The sequence below is a fragment of the Lepidochelys kempii genome, chromosome 7, assembly GCF_965140285.1.
Source record: "Lepidochelys kempii isolate rLepKem1 chromosome 7, rLepKem1.hap1, whole genome shotgun sequence".
Lineage (NCBI taxonomy): Eukaryota > Metazoa > Chordata > Testudines > Cheloniidae > Lepidochelys > Lepidochelys kempii.
Genome location: NC_136386.1, coordinates 80,868,910 through 80,889,761, shown reverse-complemented (window position 1 = coordinate 80,889,761; position 20,852 = coordinate 80,868,910). Strand labels below are relative to the sequence as shown.

At 41.8% G+C, this 20,852-nt stretch overlaps 1 protein-coding gene across 1 annotated transcript in view; it reads left to right on the top strand.

The window, feature by feature from the left end:
* Positions 1-20,852, top strand: part of CTNNA3 (catenin alpha 3) — a 917,365-nt gene that overhangs the window by 93,028 nt on the left and 803,485 nt on the right. The window lies entirely within an intron of this gene.

Sequence of the window (20,852 nt, the reverse complement as noted above, 5' to 3'; positions counted from 1 at the left end):
CTTTTGAATTGTCTTCCCTTGGTTGTATTAGTAGACTTCTAGCACAGTTATCTTCTGTTGTAAGAACAGTCAGGTTTCCTTTGGTTTGCTTTAATATCTTTAGCTGTAACTGCACTTTACCCCCTGAACAGTATTCTGCTCTGGTGAAATAGAAAACCGTCTATCTTTGAGGAAAGTCTAAAAGAATAACTCAGCCAAGAAGGTTCCAAAGCAATTCCTCCTCCCTCAGTGTCCCCAGTAACAATAAAAATTCTTTAAAACTCTCAACCACCCTGGAAAGAAAAACAATAAAAACGTAATATAAAGCCATCTTCTTTATTTATGCTGTTTTCCTATTGCAGAAATAATCTATATCTCTTGAAACCCTCTGTAGTAATTTTCATTAATTGCAGTTAGTCCTATTGCTGAGGAATAATTTATTAGCGACAGGCTTCTCTTGGTCTATATTTAACCAATAGACTGCCATGGGCACCTGGCATCTTCTCACTTTGCAGATCAATGGGAACTTATCAAATGTGCCCTTGTCTTTTGATGTAAATGACAACCTTTTTGAGTCCAGACTAAAATGATTATTCTGTGTTCAGGAGTGCTTGAGAATGATCTTAGTTCTCAGAAATAAATCAGCTGAAAGGAGATGAGTCTAAGCCATTGTATCTGTCCTGTTTGCCATTTTTTTCCTTCTTGACAAACACTCAGAACAAAAGAATATATGGAACTACATATTTATAAATGCCTTTCCATTCTAAATTAGGTCAACAGAACAAATTCTTATAGTGTATGGGGATGGGGGAAGAAACAAAGAACACCTGTTGAACTGGCATGGACTGTTGGGGGAAAACAGGGTATTGAAGAAGAGATTCAGTGAGTGAGGAGAGGGGTGAGAGTCATGAAGGAAATAGTAAACAGAGAGCAAGAAACAGCACAGAGGAGAAGACAAAAGCAGCAGGGTTGGATTATCTCCTACTGAACCTGGATGAGGCGTCTTATTCACACACGCTCCTTTCTCATAATACTGCTCCTTCTGCCCCTGCAAGAAAGGGATGGTTAGAATGTATCCCATGCCACATTATCGTGCTTCAGTCTTATAGGAGTAGGTGGCCCTGATCATTAGACATTAGGGCTCAGGCTGGAGTCTGGGCTCTGGGACCTTGCAAGGGGAGACAGTCTCAGGATTTTTCAGTTCTCCGGCAATTCTAAAAAATTGAAAAAAAAACATTTTGGGTTGAACCTAAACAGAAGTTTTCTGATTAATTAAAAAAAAAAATTAGAGTTGGGTTGAAACAAAAAATGCTTTGTTTCAACCTGACCCCAGTTTTTCCATTTTGATTTTGGGCATTTTTGACAAAAGTGAAGGTGAAATAGATTCACAAAATGCTAGGGGTGGAAAGGAAGATAACAAGGATGTTGGCTTCCCTTATAATCTTTAGTCCAGTGGTTAAGGTCCTCTCCTGGGATGTGGAAGACCCAGATTAGACTTGAAGTTCCTGAAACCCCACAATCGGAGAGAGAGCCCACAAATGTGGGTGGCTGTGACTGAAGTTGGGAGGGTAGGCAGTCTCGTTTTTCCTTCCCTTTCAGTTTGTTTTTATAATGATGTACACATTTTGCAAATGCCATTTCCCATTTTTATTAAAGCAACGAAAGCTTCACTAATGTTCACTGTATCTTTGAATATTTTCTCTTCCTTGCTAAACTGTAGCATTCCATGATAGCATAATATATTTTCTGAGTTTTCTTTTTAGGGAATATATAGCTTCTAGTTGTGAATTGAGTGCTGTCTGACTGTCTTCTGGAACTAGCGGAGCAAGGTCAAAACCCTCTGTGTTTAGTAGCCATCAATAGGGTTAATCATAAACAAGGGTTTTTGCAACTCCAACTAAATCTTGGGAACCAGTTGATGTCTCTTAAAATGAAAGGAGAGGTCATTGGGGAGCGTTTAAAAGAGTATAGCTTGGGGAAGCAGGTCATCTTTTATGACACTGATTCTACCTGATAAAGAAACAAAGTATTCCAGCAATGGAAATTTTATATGATATATGTAACAACCAAAGGGTATTCTGTTTTAAATAGTCAGCGTGTGTTGGAGAAAATGTTTATTGTCCGTGTCAAGATATCTCTAACCTATCCCAGGGCAATCTTAAATTTTAAATGAGATTGAAAATAATAGGGTGTTCATTCCAGTTCAGATAAGTATTGTTTTTTTAAAGAAAGAAAGGTACAGAAATTAAAGCAACAAAGTATGTTGAAATACTGTGATTTAAATTAACAGAAACACTACACAACTCTGTATTACGAGTAAGATAAGATTGTTGTAAAAGGTATGGTGTGTTGATCACAATACTGTCTCAATATCTTTCAGATTATTTTTTCCTCTCTTCAGTTTGCTTCGTCTATCATATATGAGATTTCAGCTTTCAGAGACAAACCAGTTGCAATCATTAATGGGATTCTGCTGTAACTGACTTCTTCTCTGGGCTTTTATCCCCCTCCAAAATAGAAGTAGTTCAGGATTTGTCAAATTCTGAATGTTGGGAATAGATAAGAAATTACATAGGGGCTATTGCCAATTGGCTTAATGGTGAAATCCTAGCGGATCTTAAACATAAAAAAGAAGCTTACAAGAAGTGGAAGGTTGGACATATGACCAGGGAAGAGTATAAAAATATTGCTCGGGCATGTAGGAATGTTATCAGGAGGGCCAAATCGCACCTGGAGCTGCAGCTAGCCAGAGATGTCAAGAGTAACAAGAAGGGTTTCTTCAGGTATGTTGGCAACAAGAAGAAAGCCAAGGAATGTGTGGGCCCCTTACTGAATGAGGGAGGCAACCTAGTGACAGAGGATGTGGAAAAAGCTAATGTACTCAATGCTTTTTTTGCCTCTGTTTTCACTAACAAGGTCAGCTCTCAGACTGCTGCGCTGGGCATCACAAAATGCGGAAGAGATGGCCAGCCCTCTGTGGAGATAGAGGCGGTTAGGGACTATTTAGAAAAGCTGGACATGCACAAGTCCATGGGGCCGGACGAGTTGCATCCGAGAGTGCTGAAGGAATTGGCGGCTGTGATTGCAGAGCCACTGGCCATTATCTTTGAAAACTCGTGGCGAACCGGGGAAGTCCTGGATGACTGGAAAAAGGCTAATGTAGTGCCAATCTTTAAAAAAGGGAAGAAGGAAGATCCTGGGAACTACAGGCCAGTCAGCCTCACCTCAGTTCCTGGAAAAATCATGGAGCAGGTCCTCAAAGAATCAATCCTGAAGCACTTGCATGAGAGGAAAGTGATCAGGAACAGCCAGCATGGATTCACCAAGGGAAGGTCATGCCTGACTAATCTAATCACCTTTTATGATGAGATTACTGGTTCTGTGGATGAAGGGAAAGCAGTGGATGTATTGTTTCTTGACTTTAGCAAAGCTTTTGACACGGTCTCCCATAGTATTCTTGTCACCAAGTTAAGGAAGTATGGGCTGGATGAATGCACTATAAGGTGGGTAGAAAGCTGGCTAGATTGTCGGGCTCAACGGGTAGTGATCAATGGCTCCATGTCTAGTTGGCAGCCGGTATCAAGTGGAGTGCCCCAAGGGTCGGTCCTGGGGCCGGTTTTATTCAATATCTTCATAAATGATCTGGAGGATGGTGTGGATTGCACTCTCAGCAAATTTGCGGATGATACTAAACTGGGAGGAGTGGTAGATACGCTGGAGGGGAGGGATAGGATACAGAAGGACCTAGACCAATTGGAAGATTGGGCCAAAAGGAATCTGATGAGGTTCAATAAGGATAAGTGCAGGGTCCTGCACTTAGGACGGAAGAACCCAATGCACAGCTACAGACTAGGGACCGAATGGCTAGGCAGCAGTTCTGCGGAAAAGGACCTAGGGGTGACAGTGGATGAGAAGCTGGATATGAGTCAGCAGTGTGCCCTTGTTGCCAAGAAGGCCAATGGCATTTTGGGATGTATAAGTAGGGGCATAGCGAGCAGATCGAGGGACGTGATCGTTCCCCTCTATTCGACATTGGTGAGGCCTCATCTGGAGTACTGTGTCCAGTTTTGGGCCCCACACTTCAAGAAGGATGTGGATAAATTGGAGAGAGTCCAGCGAAGGGCAACAAAAATGATTAGGGGACTGGAACACATGAGTTATGAGGAGAGGCTGAGGGAGCTGGGATTGTTTAGCCTGCAGAAGAGAAGAATGAGGGGGGATTTGATAGCTGCTTTCAACTACCTGAAAGGGGGTTCCAAAGAGGATGGCTCTAGACTGTTCTCAATGGTAGCAGATGACAGAACGAGGAGTAATGGTCTCAAGTTGCAGTGGGGGAGGTTTAGATTGGATATTAGGAAAAACTTTTTCACTAAGAGGGTGGTGAAACACTGGAATGCGTTACCTAGGGAGGTGGTAGAATCTCCTTCCTTAGAGGTTTTTAAGGTCAGGCTTGACAAAGCCCTGGCTGGGATGATTTAACTGGGAATTGGTCCTGCTTTGAGCAGGGGGTTGGACTAGATGACCTTCTGGGGTCCCTTCCAACCCTGATATTCTATGATTCTATGATTCTATGATTCTATGAAATAATAGCGCAAAGCTCATCTCCATAGACTTAGGCCTTTTGTATTTGTGCCAGACATCTTTGGATATGTCTACACAGCATTTTGGAGTGACCTTTCCAGCCTGGGGTTGACAGACGTGGTCTAGCAGGACTCTCACTAGCACTCTCAAATAGCTGTGTAGACAGTGCTTTGAAGTTGACGCTCAGGCTGGACCCTGGGCTCTGAAGCCTGCCCTGATCCGTAAACTTCAGATCCCAAGCTCCAGCCCAAGCCACAAATTCAAAGTGCTGTCTATACAGCTATTTGAGAGTGCTAGTGTGAGCCCTGCTATCCTGAGCCTATTGACCCGGATGGGAGGTTTGCTTCACAGGCCTGTATAGACATACCATTTGAGGCTGGATTCCTGCCAGCAGACAGGCTCCCTGCAGTCAGTGGCTTTCTGTCTTCCTTTTAGATAAGATCCTCTGGGCAGGCACCAGGACTGATTTTGTGCTATACACAATGCCAAAAGCACCTAAAATAATCTAATTTTTCAACATCTGTAACACTTAGCACATTGGTTGGAGTCACCTTCTGCAGGGCCTCTGAGTTTGAGTGTCACCAGGCCTCACACCTGTCAGTTGTTTGGGCTGTCCCAAACCCACCCTGACTTCAGTTAGTTTTTTCACAGCACCTTTGAGGGATGGGACTTGCAGCTCCCTTGTCTTTGATTGTCCCAGCTGAAATATTCCCTCACACTTGTTTCTGCCTCCCTTAAAATCAGCAATCTGCATCCTTCAGGCACCCAGTAGTGATTGTGCCCTTACTGATAATCTATACCACCATCCCAGGTACCTTCAATGTAAGTTTGTTATAAGGTAGAAAATTAATATTCGTTTTGTTTGGGATGTAAATGTAGCTAGACTTGAAACTTAGTAGCAGATTTCACTGATTAAGCAAGAGGAAGAGCTGAAAAATGTGTTGTCTTGGTCAGCTGCTGCCAACTTGTCTTATGGTGTAACCTCTGGCCAAGCTGTGTCTCTTTGCTCTTATGTCCTTGAGGGTCAGAGTTACAAAAAGTGTCTGTTTTTTCTATGTTAGTTTGTGTGAGGGTTGGGTCATGCAGGAGTCCACTAGAATGATGGCATTCACTAACCCAGTCCAAACCATTGAATCCTAAACTCATTTGAATCCAGCTGGTGTGGTTTTCTCCCCAAGACATTCAGAGGAACAGTACAGTGTACTAAGTCAGTGGTTCTCAACCAGGGATATGTGTACTCCTTAGGGTACACAGAGTTCTTCCAGTGGGTACATCAGCTCATCTAGATATTTGCCTAGTTTTACAAAGGGCTATGTAAAAACCACTAGCGAAGTCAGTACGAACTAACATTTCATACAGACAATAATTTGTTTATACTGCTCTATATACTATACATTGAAATGTAAGTATAATATTTTTATTCCAATTGATTTATTTTATAACTATATGGTAAAATGAGAAAGTAAGCAATTTTTGAGTAATAACATGTTGAGACACTTCTGTATTTTTAGGTCTGATTGTGTAAGCAAGTAGTTTTTAAGTGAAGTGAAACTTGGGGTACACAAGACAAATCAGACTTCTGAAAGGGGTACAGTAGTATGGAAAGATTGAGAGCCACTGTACTAAGTGATATTCCCTTAAGTTTTCACTTGCAGTCCTGCGTATCTTATTATGATTCTCATTTGAGATGGGCCTTTATTTCCTGTATCTATTCCAAATTTCCACTGGTAGAGGTACATATTTAGGCATGTTCACTAGATCACTGTTAGGTACTGTTGGCCCAAGTACAGAAATACAGTTTACTCATAAAAATAACTGAAGCTTCAGGAGTTAATACACAACAATAAATCAGATATTTGGCAATAACTACCCATCACAATAAGAACAGCTGGAGTAGCTGTAGGTGTGTGTTTTTTAAGTATTTTTCCATTCTTCTCTGATAAATTCAGGTGGCAGTAGTGGAACTAAAATACAAAATACTCATGAGTTGTGATATCTTGCTTGAGAACAGTTAGTTAGGCAAAGGTACTGATAAACAGATGAGCAAAGTTAATTGAGAGCTATAACGTTAAACAATGGGCTACATGGGAAGCTGAGAGGGAGCAGGGTATCAGTACTGAGGCAAATGACTCCATCACTTATAAAAGACAGTTTAAAAAAATCCTTTGTTGAGCTTGGCAGGGTTTGCAAAGATCAATTCTGGCAGGTCAATTCATAGGTTCAAAATGATTCACTGTTACTAGAGTACATGTACTTTCACCATCTGTGATGAAAATGGAAAACAAAAGGTGATGTTACACACAGAACACTGCCTGTTACTGCTGATTTTTTTATTTTATTTTATCTTATCATGACTTTTGCTCTGATCACTCTAACTAGTCTAAAAAATATTGCAGCAAAATCAGATCTATTCATGAGCACAGGTTCCCGGCTTTCAGAGACCAAACACAGAAAGACTGCTGCCTGTGGTAGAATTTCACTTGTCAGTCTGTGATTGCCAAAGCTTCAGGGCCACAACAGAGAAAATTGCAAAAACAAAAGAAGTCACTAAGCTGCAAGTCTTTCTACCCTTGTCCTGGTTCCCAGCTATTACATATTGCTTTTTCATGTCTCCTAACACATGTCCTCCTCAAAAAATGCTGTGGAATCTAAATTGCATAATTAATAGTTTCAAAGTGCTGTATTCAAATTCGGATTAGAATTTCTCCAAATCTGAGTATTCAGACATTCAAGATAGGAGGAAGCTGAATTATGACAATGCACTAATGGAGTACTGGGGGATGGGTGGAAGGGTCAGCAACTGTAGTACTCAACACATGGTAGAGGAAACCATAGGGCTAAATTCTGTCCCTGTCTTTGGTCTCTTCATTTACTGAAATGGAAACAGCCACCAGAAGATATCCCCAGCACAAGAGGCTCAGTGATGCCCCCCTGCACAAAACCTGGTATAGGACTATAAGGGATATGGTGGGGATATAAAGGGAATGGCCAGAATGCTCTGTGCGCCTGCTGCGAGTTGTGGAGTAGACTATTAGAGGATATGGATGAGCTGCTGTAATTTTCATTGGAGGACTATGCTGGTAATCTGGGATGCATATGTGCTTTAAAACTACCTTTGCATCCTTCTCTTCTGCACTACTCCGTCCGTGCTGTGCTTCCTGTGCGCTCAGCAGTGACAATAGCTATCGTTGAAGAGAATGTTTCATGAATTTCCCCCAGTACCATGCTCCAGTACTAGCTGTTGGGCAACAGAGCATGGTAGGCCGCTGCACATGCCCTTTATTCAACCAGGTGTGCTCTTTTGGGGGTTTGCAGTGCTATTGGGAGCTCTAGCAGACCCTGCATGTTTGCCCCATGGCGTGAAAATTGGTGTATTAAGGCTGCCTGCTGCATGGATGTGCTTGTGGGGAAAAGGAACGCTCTGTGTGCTCACTTCCTCTTTCGCCTCATGCTCTCTCCTTTCAAACTAGAAAACGAATACAAATCTTCATGAACTTAAAACAAACAAACTATTCAAATAGATTGGAAATCAAGAGATTTAAGTTTTCCCAGCAGCAATGTTCTGAGCTGCCAGTCTTTCAATGGGAAAGCTCACCACATGGAGATTAAATTAAAAATATCAAGTCTTGGAGATTTCATATTTTAGTCTCTTGTTTTCAACTGAATTTAACAGAAATGCATGTTACTGGCAGGTGGTGGTAAGAGAGGGAGTGCACTGCAGGGTGTAGGATTGAGGTTGCAGGAATAGATTAGTACAGAATGCAGGCAGGTTGTTTTTGATTTTTTTCCACAGTGGTTAGCCTAAGAGAGAGATACAGTAACAGGGAATAAAACAGTAATAGCACCTCCTGCAGGATGATTCATTTTGGGGAGGTATTGTGAGATAACACCTGGTGGAAAACAGCTGCTATGTTGGAAGCTTAGAGGACTGCAGACTAGCCAAAGGTAGAAATAATAAGAATTAATAAAAGAGCAGTGTTGTCAGGTTCTTGAAGAGAGTTACTGTACACAATTGTCCAGTGTATATTCTCTCTACTGGAGTGCTGAACCCTTACATCCTAAACCATTTATTTCATTTAGATTTATGACACATCTCATAGAATCATAGAATAACAGAGTTGGAAGGGACCTCTGGAGGCCATCTAGTCCAACCCCCTGCCCAGAGCAGGACCAATCCCAACTATATCATCCCAGCCAGGGCTTTGTCAAGCCTGACCTTAAAAACTTCTAAGGAAGGAGATTCCACCACCTCCCTAGGTAACGCATTCCAGTGTTTCACCACCCTCCTAGTGAAAAAAAGTTTTTCCTAATATCCAACCTAAACCTCCCCCACTGCAACTTGAGACCATTACTCCTTGTCCTGTCATCTCCTATCACTGAGAATAGTCTAGATCCATCCTCTTTGGATCCACCTTTCAGGTAGTTAAAAGCAGCTATCAAATCCCCCCTCATTCTTCTCTTGCGTAGACTAAACAATCCCAGTTCCCTCAGCCTCTCCTCATAACTCATGTGTTCCAGTCCCCTAATCATTTTCGTTGCCCTTCGCTGGACTCTTTCCAATTTCTCCACATCCTTCTTGTAGTGTGGGGCCCAAAACTGGACACAGCACTCTGTCCTAAATAGCTCAGTGGTTTGAGCATTGGCCTGCTAAACCGAGGGTTGTGAGTTCAATCCTTGAGGGGGCCGTTTAGGGATCTGGAGCAAAAATTGGGGATTGGTCCTGCTTCAAGCAGGGGGTTGGACTAGATGACCTCTTGAGGTCCCTTCCAACCCTAACCATCTATGAGGCCTCACCAATGTTGAATAGAGGGGAATGATCACGTCCCTCGATCTGCTGGCAATGCCCCTACTTATACATCCCAAAATGCCATTGGCTTTCTTGGCAACAAGGGCAACACTGTTGACTCATATCCAGCTTCTCGTCCACTGTCACCCCTAGGTCCTTTTCCGCAGAACTGCTGCCTAGCCATTCGGTCCCTAGTCTGTAGCGGTGCATTGGATTCTTCTGTCCTAAGTGCAGGACTCTGCACTTGTCCTTGTTGAACCTCATCAGATTTCTTTTGGCCCAATCCTCCAATTTGTCTAGGTCCCTCTGTATCCTATCCCTACCCTCCAGCGTATCTACCACTTCTTCCAGTTTATGTCATCCACAAACTTGCTGAGGGTGCAATCCACACCATCCTCCAGATCATTAATGAAGATATTGAACAAAACCAGCCCCAGGACTGACCCTAGGGGCACTCCGCTAGATACCGGCTGCCAACTAGACATGGAGCCATTGATCACTACCCGTTGAGCCCGACAATCTAGCCAACTTTCTACCCACCTTGTGGTGCATCCATCCAGCCCATACTTCTTTAGCTTGCTGACAAGAATAATGTGGGAGACTGTGTCAAAAGCTTTGCTAAAGTCGAGGAATAACATGTCCACTGCTTTCCCTTCATCCACAGAACCAGTTATCTCATCATAGAAGGCAATTAGATTAGTCAGGCATGACTTTCCCTTGATGAATCCATGCTGACTGTTCCTGATCACTTTCCTCTCGTCTAAGTGCTTCAGAATTGATTCCTTGAGGACATGCTCCATGATTTTTCTGGGAACTGAGGTGAGGCTGACCGGCCTGTAGTTCCCAGGATCATCCTTCTTCCCTTTTTTAAAGATTGGCACTACATTAGCCTTTTTCCAATCTTCCGGGACTTCCCCCGAGCACCATGAGTTTTCAAAGATAATGGCCAATGGCTCTGCAATAACATCCGCCAATTCCTTTAGCACTCTCGGATGCAAAGCATCCGGTCCCATGGACTTGTGCATGTCCAGTTTTTCTAAATAGTCCCAAACCACTTCTTCCTTCACAGAGGGCTGGTCACCTCTGCCCCATGCTGTGCTGCCCCGTGCAGTAATCTGGGAGCTGACCTTGTTCGTGAAGACAGAGGCAAAAAAAGCATTGAGTACATTAGCTTTTTCCACATCCTCTGTCACTAGGTTGCCTCCCTCATTCAGTAAGGGGCCCACACTTTCCTTGGCTTTCTTCTTATTGCCAACATACCTGAAGAAACCCTTCTTGTTACTCTTAACATCCCTCGCTAGCTGTAACTCCAGGTGTGATTTAGCCTTCCTGATTCCATTCCTACATGCCCGAGCAATATTTATATACTCATCCCTGGTCATTTGTCCAATCTTCCACTTCTTGTAAGCCTCTTTTTGTGTTTAACATCAGGAAGGATTTCACTGTTAAGCCAAGCTGGTCACCTGCCATATTTACTATTCTTTCTACACATCAGGATGGTTTGTCCCTGTAACCTCAATAAGGATTCTTTAAAATACAGCCAGCTCTCCTGGACTCCCTTCCCCCTCATGTTATTCTCCCAGGGGATCTTGCCCATCAGTTCCCTGAGGGAGTCAAAGTCTGCTTTTCTGAAGTCCAGGGTCCGTATTCTGCTGCTTTCCTTTCTTCCTTGTGTCAGGATCCCGAACTCGACCATCTCATGGTCACTGCCTCCCAGGTTCCCATCCACTTTTGCTTCCCCAACTAATTCTTCCCGGTTTGTGAGCAGCAGATCAAGAAGAGCTCCGCCCCTAGTTGGTTCCTCCAGCACTTTCACCAGGAAATTGTCCCCTACAGTTTCCAAAAACTTCCTGGATTGTCTGTGCACCGCTGTGTTGCTCTCCCAGCAGATATCAGGGTGATTGAAGTCGCCCATGAGAACCAGGGCGTGCGATCTAGGAGCTCTTTATGAAGATCTCTGTATGTCTCATCCGGTGCTCTAGGCTCCCTCCAATAATTACACAAAAGGAAAAGCGTGGCACGTGTATAAAAATATCCACCAAACCCCTTTAATCCTCATCCCATTCTCTCCCTGAAAGGCTGGAAAAGAGCATGCTCTTTGCAGTATGCTCTCATTGCTAGCAAATCTGAGCTCTGGCAGAACATCGGGGAGTGAGTCCCAATGTCAAGCATCGCTCATGGAAAAAGCTCTGCTTGCAGCACACTCTAATATAAATGAGGAGACTCCAGCTTGAACACCTCTGGTCTTGACTGTGTCAGAAGGATATAGGAAGAGGTGACCTGTCAGGTAGCCAGGTCCCAAACCATTTAGCACTCCTGAATTCGCCCTGGAAGCGAAATCCTTATAATTTTACTGCGTGATAGCAGAGGAGCCCACTTGTATGTGGAGCTTCTCTCTCAACCTTATTCTCTGCTCTTCGTCAGTTGCTGTTGGCTTAGCTTCTCAGGTAGCTTTTCTTTCCCAACATCAGCTCTGCTAATCACAGCAACTGCTTCTCACTCTCCCCTTTGGCATCTCCCAAGCTAGCTACCTTGTCATGGCTGTCTTCTCATTTGGCTTCAGCCTTTCTCTGTTGGGCCAGCTCATGTCCACTCCCCTGAGCCCTACAGGGCTGCTCCTGATGATCCTAACTCTCCCAGACTCTTACAAACACACATCATGCCATTTTGCCCATCATGTCCTGCATATGGCTTCTATCTGATCACACATGGTCCTTGTTCTAACAAGCCTTGTGATTCCCAGTATTCTCTGGTTGTGTCACTTCCTTTCCATTATCAGTAGAGGTTATCACATTAAGTCCTTTACTGGCTAGGTGCTGCTCTTCATAAGAAGACTCATAGCCCAGCCCTTTCTCTTCAGGCCATGCTAGAGAGGGCAACCCAATAATGGGATAGCGAGTTCACAACAGCATCACTGACCTGCATATTTAGCATGCACCAGCAGATTCACTGAGTGGTCCAATGAGTGGCTTTGTGCTGACCATCTTTGAGGGTTTTGGCTCATGTGTACATGTGTGTAACCTTTCCCAAGAACTGCTGTTCAAGGTTTTGGTGTGTGGCATATGTAAGGAGAGCAATATCTATATATGGCCAAGGTAATTTGCCTTCTGTACCATTTGTGCTACCGATGAGAATTTTGGCTGAAGGCTTAAGCAATAAGCTTTATAATGGTACTGATACATGGAATCAAACTCATCCCTGATTTACACCATCATTCAATATGGCCCATGATCTACACCTCACCCATGTATGAATAACTGAAACAGCTCCTTGTGGTAAGAACTGTAATGGTATAGCAAAACCACATTGCTTTACAACACTTAACATGCTGCATTTGATATACTACAGTAACATGCCTGAGCATTTGTAAATGCTGGTATTTAACAACATTGAACTTGCTTTTCTCAGTTTCCTCTATGCTAAGATGTTGGTTTATAACCAAGTAATTATGTGGATAAAGCTACATCTCTGACAGCATAACAATTTCCTAAATTCAGTACTTGACAATCTTTTAAACATCTTTTCACTATCTGGGGCAATTTGTTTCAGCAACTTATAGTTTATTACATTAGCAAATGAATGGACGTTTTTCTTGGAGCTCTGACAACTCCTCCAACTCCTTTTGTCCAACAGAAGTGAATACAGAACCTGTAGGGTTTGCCTTCTTCAATGCTACCTCAACCAACATCATTTTAATCATAGTCCATCCTATTTCATGTGCACCATCCATTACTTTCTGTTTGTTCTTTGTTGGTGTTTGGATTCATTCAGCCACAATAGCAGTACCAGTGGCAGCATATTCCTTTCATAATGCCTCATTTTCAGGGTCATGGCGTTTTTTTCTGAACTGGGTGGCACAGGACTGTTACTTCTGCTTGGAGCAGAAGTACTATCTTTTCCAGAATATGAATGCTGCGCATCATGATGAAGACTGGAGTGTGATAAACTTAAAATTATCCTGGTCTTTTCTAAATGGCAGACATGGTGTAGAGAATGTGAGCTTTCCTCGCCAATATGTTCTGGCTGACTTCACATCTTATTTCATTCTATTTTTGTTCATGTGGAATGTGAATGTTTAGTAGCACACGTGTTTAAAAAAAACACAAATTGCCCTGTGTACTGGACCAGGGCATGCTGAGTTGGACCTGATATGCACGAAACCCTGAAATATAGACGCATTCTGTGTTGGAGAAAGGCAGACAACTGGAACATTACACCCTTCCCAAAAGTTCTGGAGGGGAAATTTGCCTCTGTTGTTGGCCAAAGTCAAACCTTGCTTTGAAAAATGGTGTGGGATCTCTATTGTCCATGTTGAACAAGATCAGTTTTTCAGGTCTCAGCAGAAAGATTCCCATGCAATAAAGTACATTGCATGATTTCAGATATGTTGAAAGGATTTTTCATGAAATCGCGAAAACCACTGGGGACCACATGAGATCACCTCATGTCTTTGGACTTGGCCAGGGGATGGCAAAATTTATGGACCTCCTGCACTGCTCCAAACAAGCACCTTATCACTGACCCAACAAGCTGCCCTCCTGGTTTTGACTTGCCATGCAGACTTTGGACCACGCTGAACCCCATTTGAAAAAAACATGGAAGATGTGGCTACTTGCTGCACAAGTGGAAAATCAAAGACTTCTCTTTGTGTGACTGCGGTGGGAACATCTGAACATTTATAATACAGTGCCCCACATATGAATTCAAAGGTGAAATGTACGATAGCTACAACATCACAGAGGAGGCCTTGAAATGGCTTATTGACCTACAGTTGCAGCTAAAGAATATTGCTCTGCAAGAGAGAGGGAGAGAGAGGATGGAAAGTTGTCAGCGTTGCAGGGATTTAAACTTGTGGTTCTAGAAAGGACAGGTATTTCAAAGTCACTGCTCTAATGCACTCTAAACCATTCTCTCCATTCAGATTTTATGTAAAACTGACTACTTATAATTATTGAAGAACCCCTGGCCCTCTTTGCACAAAATGAGGTGTTAACTTTGGTATCCTTGCCAGAATCAAATTTGGGTTCTGCCTTAAACTGTCACATAGAACTGTATCCTACTGCCAAGTGCTACATTCCAATGAAAAGTTCTTGTGTGCATTGTTATTTATAAAGTACTTTTCAATTCTTCTGAACAAATGTTACTATTTAAATTTGAATAATTTCATGATGACTGAATGGGCACATGCCTTTTGACTTGTGTGGATGAATTAATTAGTGAGGAAGAAAGCTCGTGCTTGTGTGTTTTTAGACTATGCTAACTACCAAAGGAAGGTGGCAAAACAGGATTAATTTTTTTTCACAATACATAATAATGTAATGGAAAAAGAAATCCAGTTAAATATCAAAACATTAACATAAAACTTTTACTGCAGCCATCCACTTAAAGGATAAGTTCTGGAACAAATGCACATTTTTTCAGTTTTACAAGAATTTGGAGAACTCCACTGATTTTTTTTTCTTGATGAAACTAACTTCAGTAGTTAGATGAACATCTGAAGATATGAAACTACTTGTAACAAATAGCGTAATCTTCATATTTACCTTACCAGCTGTTAAAATGGCAATATGCCTGGGCCCTGGGAATAGATGACTGAAAAGTTTCAGAAGTAGTCTGAATGTTCATAAATGGAATCCTGAAATCTATTCACTTGATGTTTTGCTTATGTGCATTTTCTGTATTTGTTAATGATGTCATTGTGACAGGCCTACTCAGTGAGGGGGGAAAAACAATAACAGGAAATATGGAAATGGCAGAGGTGCTTAATGACTTTGTTTTGATTTTCACCAAGAGATTGGTGATGATTGGATGTCTAACATAGTGAATGCCAGTGAAAATGAGGTAGGATCAGAGGCTAAAATAGGGAAACAAGTCAAAATTACTTAGACAAATTAGATGTCTTCAAGTCACCAGGGCCTGATGAAATTCATCCTAGACTACTCAAGGAGCGAACTGAGGAGATATCTGAGCCATGAGCGATTATCTTTGAAAAGCCATGGAAAACGGGAGAGATTCCAGAAGACTGGACATAAGGACAACCTGGGGAATTACAGACCAGTCAGCTTAATTTCTGTACCCCGAAAGATAATGAAGCAAATAATTAAGCAGTCAATAATTGATAATAAGAAGATAATAAGGTGGTAATGTAACAGTCAGCATGGATTTGTCAAGAACAAATTGTATCAAACCAACCTGATAGATTTCTTTGACAGGGTAACAAGCCTTGTGGATAGGGAGGAAGTGGTAGACATGGCATATCTTGACTTTTCTAAAGCTTTTGATACTGTCTCTCATGACCTTCTCATAAACACACTAGGGAAATGCACCCTAGATGAAGTTACTATAAGGTGGGTGCAAAACTGGTTGGAAGTCCATTCCCAGAGAGTAGTCATCAGTGGGCCCCAGTCATGCTGGAAGGGCATAACGAGTGGGGTCCTGCAAGGATTAGGTTTGGTCTGGTTCTGTTCAATATCTTCATCAATGATTTAGTTTATGGCATAGAGAGTACACTGATAAAGTTTGCAGACGATATCAAGCTGGGAGAGTTGCAACTGCTGTGGAGGATAGGATTAAAATTCAAAATGATCTGGACAAACTGGAGAAATGGTCTGAAGAAAATAGGAGGAAATTCAATAAGGACAAATGCAAAGTGCTCCATTTAGGAAGGAACAATCACTTGCACACATACAAAATGGGAAATGACTGCTTAGGAAGGAGTACTGTGGAAAGAGATCTGGGGGTCATAGCGGACCACAAGCTAAATATGAATTAACAGTGTAACACTGTTGCAAAAAAAAGTGAACATCATTCTGGGAGGTATTAGCAGGAGTGTTGTAAGCAAGACATGAGAAGTAATTCATCCGCTCTACTCTGTGCTGATTAGGCCACAATTGAAGTATTGTGTCCAGTTCTGGTGCCACATTTCAGGAAAGATGTGGACAAATTGGAGAAAGTCCAGAGAAGAGCAACAAAAATGATTAAAGGTCTAGAAAACATGACCTATGAGGGAAGATTGAAAAAAAAATTGTGTTTGTTTAGTCTGGAAAAGAGAAGACTGAGAGGGGACATAAGTTTTCAAGTACATAAAAGGTTGATACAAGGAGGTGGGAGAAGAATTGTTCTTAACCTCTGAGGATAGGACAAGAAGCAATGGGCTTAAATTGCAGCAAGGGGGGTTTAGGTTGGACTTTAGGAAAAACTTCCTAACTGTCAGGGTGGTTAAACACTGGAATAAATTGCCTAGGGGGGTTGTGGAATTTCCATCATTGGAGATTTTTAAGAGGAGATTAGACAAACATCTGTCTGGAATGGTCTAGATAATCTTAGCCCTGCCATGAGTGCAGGGGACTGGACTAGATGACCTCTCGAGGTCCCTTTCAGTCCAGTGATTCTATGATTTATAGATTCTAAGGCCATAATGGACCATTGTGATAATCTACTCTGACCTCCTTTATAACACTGACTATAGGACTTATCTGAACTATTTCCTGTTAGAACTAGAGCATATCTCTAATAAAATATACCATCTTAGTTTAAAAATTGCCAGTGGTTGAGAGTTCTCCACAACCCTTTGTAAATTGTAGCAGAAATTAATTACCCTTATAGTTAAAATTTTGCACCTTGTTTCTAGTCTGAATTTGTCTAGCTTTCAGCTTCCAGCCAGTGGATCTTGTTATACCTTTGTTCACTAGACTGAAGAGCCCATTATCAAAGTTTTGTTCTTCATGTAGATTGTCTCTCTTTCAAGCTAAATAGATTGAGCTTCTGGCACCTTTCACTCATGTAGGCATGTTTTCCTATTCTGTATTCATTCTCATGGCTCTTCTCTGAACCCTCTTCAGTTTATCAACATCCTTTTTAATTGTGGATACATAATTACAAATTGCACATTATTAAAATATAACAAAGCTTTTAATTTTACCATTTCACAGTCCTTCATTTTATGTTTCAATGTTATAAGTCATTATATGTGTGTTATCCTGTGCTACCCTTTTAATCTATTAGAGATTATAGAAAACATGATGATTCTTTAATGTCAGTATTTCTTTAAACATGGGTTTTTCATTCACAATCTAGCTTTGTTTGTAAATAATTACAAAGAAATTTCATTAGAAGTTTTCCTGCAAATACATTTTGAGGAGGTGTCTCAATTTTAGGGCCTTCATATTCAGTTGCTTTTGCTGGTACTCCAACACATTAAAGTAGGCTTTGGTTTTATTTCGGCAGCAGGAATGTTTGTGTTTCTGAAACAAAATATTCTAAATTTCACTTCCACAATTTTTTTTGGAGATTCTGGCTTTTTGTCCTGATTTGGGATGATTTTTCCCCCCTAAACAGCAAAACTTTTGCAGAAATGAAATTAACTTTGCTGGCCAGCTCCAATCCCATGCTACTTTTTTGTGGGGTGGGGGAGAAAGGGATAATGCTGGTCTCCCTGGTAATATACAGTCTCTTATTGTGAGAGAATGAAACATCCAAGGCTATAAGACAGCTGTTGAAAATGTATGCTACTTAATTTCCTTTGCAAAGTGCTTTGCTGTTTGTGGATGAAAAACATTATATAAGAAGTAAGCATTATAGGAGTTGCATATGCCTGCAGATTCACTGCACTACTAGTAGACAGAAAAGTGCTGTGAGAGATACCTTAAGTATGAAAAATACTATATAAAACCAAAATGGATTGTCTTCTTAACAGGTTTAAATAATAAGATAGGTGAGCTAGAGTGCCTCATATTAAATGATGTTGAAATAACTTGGTGGAATGAGGATAATCAATGGGACACAGTAATATCAGGGTACAAAATATATCGGAAGGATAGAACAGGTTGTGCTGGTGGGGTTCAAAAAAGCAAACAATGTTGGGAATCATTAAGAAAGGGGTAGATAGTAAGACAGAAAATATCATATTGCCTCTATATAAATCCATGATACGCCCACATCTTCAATACTGCATGCAGATGTGGTCATCCCATCTCAAAAATATATATATATTGGAATTGGAAAAGGATCAGTAAAGGGCAACAAAAATGATTAAGGGTATGGAACGGTGGCCATATGAGGAGAGATTAATAAGACTGGGACTTTTCAGCTTGGAAAAGAGATGACTAAGGGGAGATATGATAAAGGTCTATAAAATCATGACTGGTGTGGAGAAAGTAAATAAGGCAGTGTTACTTACTCCTTCTCATAACACAGGAAGTAGGGGGTCACCAAATAAAATTAATAGGCAGTAGGGTTAAAACAAACAAAAGGAAGTGTTTTTTACACATAAGGCACAGTCAACTTGTGGAACTCCTTGCTAGAGGATGTTGTGAAGGCCAAGGCTATAACAGTGTTCAAAAAAGAACTCGATAAGTTCATGGAGGATAGGTCCATCAATGGCTATTAGCTAGGATGGGCAGCGATGGTGTCCCTAGCCTCTGTTTGCCAGAAGCTGGGAATGGGTGACAGTGGATGGATCACTTGCTGATTACCTCTTCTGTTCATTCCCTTTGGGGAACCTGGCATTGGCCACTGTCAGAAGACAGGATATGGGGCTAGATGGACCTTTGGTTTGACCCAGTATGGCTGTTCTTAGGTGTTCCCTAATGATAGTGCAGTTTGATATACTCACATGTCAGGATTCCAATAAATTTATGGAAAATATTACAAACTTCCCTAAAATTATATGTTCCTGATAATAGTTTTTGGCATAGTTTCTATTGTTGTCAGACTCCATTGGTGTGGTGCTCTGCTCTGTTCACTGTTGATAACAGTTGGCTGCATGCGCGTGTTCCCTCTGTATGCTGTCCCGGCTCTGCAGATTGCTGGCACAGCAGACCCCGAGAGAACCCCCAATGACCACAGGCTTTGATAAGGTACGAAGGCACCCAGACAGATATATTGTCAAATGAAACACAGTCTCTAGCTCCCCAGATCAGATGTCTGCAGTTTTGCTAGTACATATGTGCTCCCTCACAATGGACCGGCTCAGTCAGTGGTGGGATTTGCTACTGCCCCCTAGGCCAGACAAAGACGTCCACTCAGGGATGCATTCTTATACACAGGTACAAACAGGTTACGCATCACTCCTGATGCATTGAGATACAGCCCCTCTACGTATTAGGGTGCTGCCTCTCCCCTGGTACAGGTTGGTTCAAACAAACAGGTCTATCCATCGTATTTCCTTTTGACCCTGTCTTTAGAATGGGTCTGTTTGTTCCTTGTTATCTCTGTGGGATGTGTTTGTACCGGGATGTTCTGGTGCCATCCTGGAACACATTCATCTTATTAGTGCTTATATGTGTATACGTGCTTTTAGCAGCCTTCTTCTTGCCAACTTCTGTGAGCAGGGCCTGCCTCTGGCTCACAGCATAACTTTTGCTTTATGTTAGCAAGGTCTTGACCATTACTTTAGTTCAGGCCGCAGGCCTCATACTGGGCCTCTGATACAAGGGTTTATGTTTCAGGGACTCATCTTACTACATTCGCCCACTTTTTGTCTTTTTATGGGGAGGATGTTTACCCATCGTCCTGGAAAAGCATAATGCATGGACGGAAGATAACCCAGTGGGCTGGTCACCTCACTTTACCATCCACACACTCATGCCCCGTCTGTCCTTAGTCTGCACATTCCCTCATACAACTGGTAGACAGATTTTATTATCCAATTCTTTTAAGTCCCTTATAGTGGGCTGGGAATGTTAGGCCCGGGAACGTAACTAGAGGTGCGGGGTCTGTGAGAGTATTCTGTTGACTTTACTGAATGATATGAGATGGCCTGTCTGATATTTTACACTGAGGGCTTTGTTAGGGTGAAACAGATGTCCAAAGTATATAGATATTTGAATATATCGATATAAGTAAATGAATATATGCATGTGTATATATGTATGTATATCTAGGTATGTTTGTTGATAAATGAAAATATATGATGGTTATTAAGGGATGAATATATGTTGTACATACTGACAAATACATGCCTCAACGCCTTACTCCTTAAAATGATTATTGGGTTGTACTACAGCAGTGTTGATTGCCATTTCCATCCCCTTCTTTACTTGATACTGTAGCTTAGCTTTCTTAGTTTGATGTACCAAGTAATAATAGCACATTCCCATGAGAACAACAACTGTTAGGGCCTGGATTCCCATTAGGATTACGCTCAGGGTTCGGACCACTGGATGTAAAGTCACATCCTCTAGAATTGCCCACCAGGGTGTTTCCACCTCTCTTTGTACATTGTCTATTTCGTTCATTTGCTGCTGGATCAATTGAGTTATTGGTGTTAGGGATTCTTTAGTTCTTGCCACCAACTCATCTATATCCAACTGCAAGAGTTTCACTGGGGGGAACAAGTCAATTAGTAAATCTTGTAAGCGTTCATGTGGAATGATTGTTTCCATGACAGTATTACCTTTGCTTGTTGGCCAGAAGGCACGGGCTCCTATCTGAATGATGCTCGTAACAGGCACACAGAACCCAGCATCACTTGTGGGGCAAATATTGCCATTTATAGAAAAATTAT